The 6,033-nt window shown below is 34.7% G+C and overlaps 1 long non-coding RNA gene across 1 annotated transcript in view; it reads left to right on the top strand.

Annotated features, from left to right (window-relative positions):
• The window catches only part of LOC140830757 (uncharacterized), a 99,745-nt gene that overhangs the window by 21,649 nt on the left and 72,063 nt on the right, over positions 1-6,033 (top strand). The gene's annotated exons all lie outside the window — the stretch shown is intronic.

Below are 6,033 nucleotides of genomic sequence, written 5' to 3'. Positions count from 1 at the left end.
ATAGCATGGAGAATTTGTTATAAATATCATAAAAATAAAAATTAATAAAATCTATACTTGATGCACGCATAGCGGAAAAAAAAAAGTTGTGTAAAAAAATAAAATATTTATTTAAAATAAAATATTTGTATAGATTACTTTTTATAAGATTTTTGCTTTTTATTATCGTGTGTTGATAAATTTACGATAATCGATTTTTTAACAAAAATTAATATTAAATCAAATAAGAATAAAATTGTCATTCATTAAACAAAGTGATGGACCATGACTAGAAGTCGGAAGAAATACCGAAATATCGAAAAATCGTACCGAAAAAAATATCGAATTTACCGAAAAAATCGGTATACTGAACATTTCGGTACGGTATAATTTTCGGTATCGGTATGGAATATTTTTTTTCGGTATTTAGGTATATACCGAAATACCGAAAATAATTTTTTATTATTATTTTTTTAAAATTTAAGTTCGATATACCGACAAAATTTTCGGTGTCGGTACAGTACCGGTATGAACTTTTTCCATACCGAATGTGCGGTATACCGAATTTCCGGTATCGGTATGAAAAAATTCCATACCGATATTTTCGGTATGGTATACGGTACCGTAGTTCGGTACGATATACCGTACCGTACCCAACCTTAACCATGACACTAAAATTTGTTAATATATGGATTTTAAGTTTAATAATAAAGTACGGACACGTAGTAAGTATACATAAAATTATTGACACAACAAATTTGATGTTGATGAAAAAAATCTAATTACCCAAATTACAAAACTAGTTGTAATGTTGAAAAATCAGTACACGTAACCTAATATGTGATTGAAATATTTTATTTATTTAATTAATAATATAGGTGATGCATGCTATATGTTAATTTATTTAAATGTATATATTTATGTGCATGAAATTTAAAATATTTTCTCCAGTTTTAGTTTTTCAAGTGAATATTCGATTTCGAACCGGGAAAGGAGAACGGAGATGATTGATGTGTTAAAATTTAATGTTATATTTTATTTTAAGCTGAGAAATTAGGTATTTTAAATAATTTTTGATTTTTTTCCCATTTAAGGGTCAAATTTAATTTATCGAGTGAAATAAACATTAAGCATTTTAGTTAATAAATTTCGAATAGTAGTGGGATTTAAATCTTTTAACTCGAGATACAATATTTTTAATAATTATGTTATGTCTTAATTAAGTAAATTGATTAGTATTTAAATTTATGTGTAGAATTTAGGATTTTAAGTATTCTTAAATTGTCAATTTTTAAAAGTTGGGGAACTTAATTATTATTGTTAGTATTTAAAACTTTGGGTAATTAAACTAAAACACTTAATAAATATTTTTAAGTATATGAGAGAGTCCTTACCCTAAATTCATACACATCACACGTCTCACACAACACACACCTAGAACACACACTAAACACACACGCACTCGGCCGAAATCTCCAACCTAGGGCTTGGATTTTTGTCTTCTCTTCTCCTGGCAGCAGCCATAGCCGATTATCACCCTTCATTTCTAGATTATTTTAGTCCTTTTTGAAGCAAGAAAACGCAGCAATCCGTTCTCCTTTCGGCCTTCGTTTCCCCCGCATTGGTATTCGATATTTCATGCGTTTAAAACACAAAGACATGTCTAAACCCTTCTTTAACGCATCGATCATCTTACTTATTATATTTTGATGCAAAATTATGTATGAAAACTCATTAGTTTGATTTTATGAATGCTAAACTATTACCGAAATTGTTTTCGATATATAATAAGTAAGAATTTCTCTGTTTTCTCAATTTTTTAATTTCGGCTTTGCTGGACCGATCCGTAGGCTTGCTGCTACATAAGGTCATGTTAAGGAGTGTAATTAGATGTTATTAGGTGGTCTGAGATAGGTCGATAAGCTTCTGGTACAGCAAGAAGCCGAGGGCTGCGCGAGCATGTGTGTTGGGTTGTCGAGGGTTCGGCCATCATGTTTGGTTGCATGGCTGGATCAGGGCTCATGCTTGGATCTAGGCAAGGTCTTAGGATCCCTGGGTAAGCCTGGTATAGGTTAGGGCCTGGTTTGACGGCAAACCGCCTGGAGTCGCATACGCTGCATGCATTCGTTAGGGCTCATGTAGGGGTTGCTAGCGAGTTGTGTGGTTTAAGTGCTATACATGTGTCTTATGCTAGAACGAGTCGAACCAGGATCTCGACTGATTTCTGAGGGTCGAGTCTAAGGATTGGTTCGAGTTGGAATCGGTAGGAAGTCATACGGAATGTGTAAGTGTCATAATATTACTCTCTGGGGAAGTATGTGTTCTATACAATTTGTATTGTGGCCAATTGTGTTAGGTTTGGAAGTCGGTGAACGTGTCTGGGGACCTCTCCAGCCTTCTCAAGGGAATTATGTTATGTTTAGGAGTGGATATCCAATCCAATGGTTGTGGTGATCCATGTCGGCCTAATACTGTGATTAGTTTGATCAAATGATTTATGTTATGAGCCACTTGCATTGAATAGAACTCTACGCAAATGATTTACGATTTCAATTATATATGACGAGTAGGAAAATATGATTTTATGAAAATATTTATGCAGGAAAGTCGTGTTATACATTTTTATGCTCATATTATGTTTTATACGAGATATGTTTAAATTTCATTATTTTTTATTATGTATTACTTGTTATTCACGGTTTATGCATATTGAATCTTTAGAATCCCTATACTGGATCAATGCAGATGATGTTGTTAAGGAGACTAGAGGTGGTTACTAGTGACCAGACTCGGACTAGTGGCATTGTGTGGGGACCCGAACCTAATTCATCTTCTTAAATCGTCTTTGTGACTAATTGGATCAATTAATTAATATGGATCTAAATTTTTTTTTAAAAAAATACATAAGTGCGCAACATATGATAATTAATCTTATTTCATTTACAACTCAAGTGTAATATCTACACATGATCCAAAGTACAAGTTTTATACAAAATAAAATCATAACCAGCTAGTGTCCAACCACTACATAAAGTGTTGAAAATCCAATCTACTTCTAAGTCCGGATCTCTACTCTAATCTTGATCTCTCATCCTTTTCTTGACTCTGATCATGTCCCACATGTTGTCATGCACACATACAAACACAACAATAGCCGGATAACTCCGGTGAGAATATAATTCTCAGTATAAACAACGTATACATGCATTTCATATAAACATATACAAAAGCATGTAACAGTTATCAATAACATGTATCAAATCTGAAAACATGAAACAATATAAAACTGTAAGTCAAACTCTTTGATTCTTAAATCTCTAACTCGACTCTTCTCTAATCTAGGGATCCCGGTTCCCGGACGTTGGCACATTATATTGAATCTCTGCAATATGAGTCTATCTACTCCTAAGCACATCAATATAAACCAAACATCCAGTGTCTTGGCACTTCTACCAAAGACTTGTTCTCGATATCTATCTTCTATTCTCTGCTTTTCTATAAATCAATAGAAATAGCATTCACATTCAAAGAATACAAAGGTATTAAAACAATAACAAGCAAGTATGTGGTTTTGGTAAACTCAAGTCGAATCTAACTCGAGTCGTATTTCCCGGTTTAACATTGATTTATACATTTCTTTTGTCAATCTGACGAAGTCGAAGTCTTGAATTCGAAATTGTCAACACTCAATCTGGCAATGACATTCGAGAAATACAATATCAATATCAAGACATGATTGATCAATTTCAATCTAATTCTGTTTCGACGGCATAACGGCGCAGTCTCAATATACCGGTAATGCCAACAACAAGAAACCAATTTCAACAGCTCATAATCAATCAATAAACATCATTCCAATACCAAATCTGTATAATCTCAATCAAATATAATCTACAAATGATAAAAATTCCATACAGTATCCGTTCTTCGATCCGGTTTCGATTATATTCTTATCAGAATCTCAAGAACACAATATATTAATCGTATCATGATTTTCCCAACATCATGTTTTCAAACCATATGAGAAGGTAGTAAAACTTGCGTCCTTTTGAAGCTGTTGAAAAGAGAAACACAGTACTGAACTCGGATCAAAAATCAGACGGACGGATCTTGCACAAAGTTCAAATTTCTAAAATGAAAATCCTGAAAATTTCTTCAGGCTCTCGGCTCTTTCTTCTATGAAATCTGAAGGAATAAAGATGAGTTTGCATATATATTTGCATGGCAAGGACATGTGTATCATATTTCCATTCAGCACATCTCACGCATATGCGTGACTTTCTCGGGCGCATATGCGCGAGACCTACTGGTCTCTGCGCATCACAATCTTCTGCTCGCACAAATGCTCGCTCTGGCCTCGCGCACATGCGCGAGACCTACTGTCTCGTCACTTAGGAATTTTTACATGCTCGTGCATATGCGCGCCCTATCTCGGTCTTCTGCCATGTCTCCTGCCTCAAATACCAACGATCATCGTCGAACATTGGCATATTTGGCATGTCTATCTTGTGTTGTCTTCATTCTTTGCTAAATCAGTTTCACTTTCTCAGTCATATCTCGAATCATATCAGGCCCAATCTCAGGTACCTCAGAGATATCGTCCCAATAAAGAGGGGATCTGCATTTCTTGCCGTACAACGCTTCAAATAGAGTCATCTCTATACTCGTCTGATAGTCGTTGTTGTAGCAAAATTCACAAAGTGGTAGAGAATCTTTCCAACTAGTGCCAAAATCTATGACTACAGCTCTAAGCATATCCTGTAATGTCTAGATAGTCTGCTCTGACTGTCCGTCTGTCTGAGGATGATATGCGGTACTCAAATGCAATTTCGTACCTAGAGCTTGCTGCAAATTATGCCAAAAGTGCGAAGTAAACCGAGGATCACGGTCTGATACAATAGACTTCGGCACTCCATGCAATCTGACCACTTCTCTGACATAAATCTCTACCATCTGGTCATGTCTGTACGTCATCTTGTACGGAATAAAGCATGCTGATTTGGTCAATCTCTTAATAATGACCCAAATCGTATCACAACCTCTAGAGGAACGTGGTAGCTTCGTCACAAAAACCATGGAAATGTTATCTCATTTCCATTCAGGAATAGATAAACTATGCAACAGACCCCCTGATTTCTTTCTTTCGGCTTTCACCTGTTGGCAATTCAAACATCTAAAAACAAACTCTGCAATATCTGATTTCATCTGTTTCCACCAAAACTGTTTCTTCAAATCGTTATACATCTTTTTTCCACCAGGATGAATACTAAATCGACTGCTGTGTGCTTCTGACAAAATCTGTTGTTTCAAATCTGAAACATCTGGCACAACAAGACGATTATTCACATATAACACATCATTACGAACCTGATACTCTGATCGATGCCCTGATCTGACCATCGCAATCTAATTCTGAACATTCTGATCCACTTTCTGAGCGTCTTTAATTCTCAAAAGCAGCTCTGGTTCAACTTGAAGGTATAGAGTTTCAGCGGTTTACCATCTGTTTCAGATACTAATCCAGACAGACCACAATCTTTAATCAAATTTGAAACACCAATCTTCGATAAGGATAGAAAACATACATTTCGACTCAGTGCATCAGCTGCTGCATTTGATTTTCTCGGATAATATTTTATTTCACAATCAAAATCTGTCAATAAATCAAGCCATCTTCGTTGTCTCATATTCAGTTCTGACTGTAAAAATAGATATTTCAGACTCTTGTGATCAGAATATATCTCAAATTTCTCACTGTATATGTAGTGTCGCCAAATCTTCAAAACAAATACAATGGCCGCCAATTCAAGATCATGAATTGGATAGCGAGTCTCATGTGACTTCAACTGTTTCGAGACATAAGTAATGACATGTCCTCGTTGCATCAAAACACAACATAGTCATCTGTGAGAAGCATCACAATAAACAATAAAATATATACTTGATGCACGCATAGGGGAAAAAAAGTTGTGTAAAAAATTAAAATATTTATTTAAAAAAATATTTGTATAGATTTCTTTTTATTAGATTTTTCGTTTTTTTATTATCGTGTGT

The sequence above is a fragment of the Primulina eburnea genome, chromosome 1 (genome assembly GCF_022965805.1).
Source record: "Primulina eburnea isolate SZY01 chromosome 1, ASM2296580v1, whole genome shotgun sequence".
NCBI lineage: Eukaryota > Viridiplantae > Streptophyta > Magnoliopsida > Lamiales > Gesneriaceae > Primulina > Primulina eburnea.
Note: the sequence above shows the minus strand (reverse complement) of the source record. Positions and strands in the feature narration are given on the sequence as shown.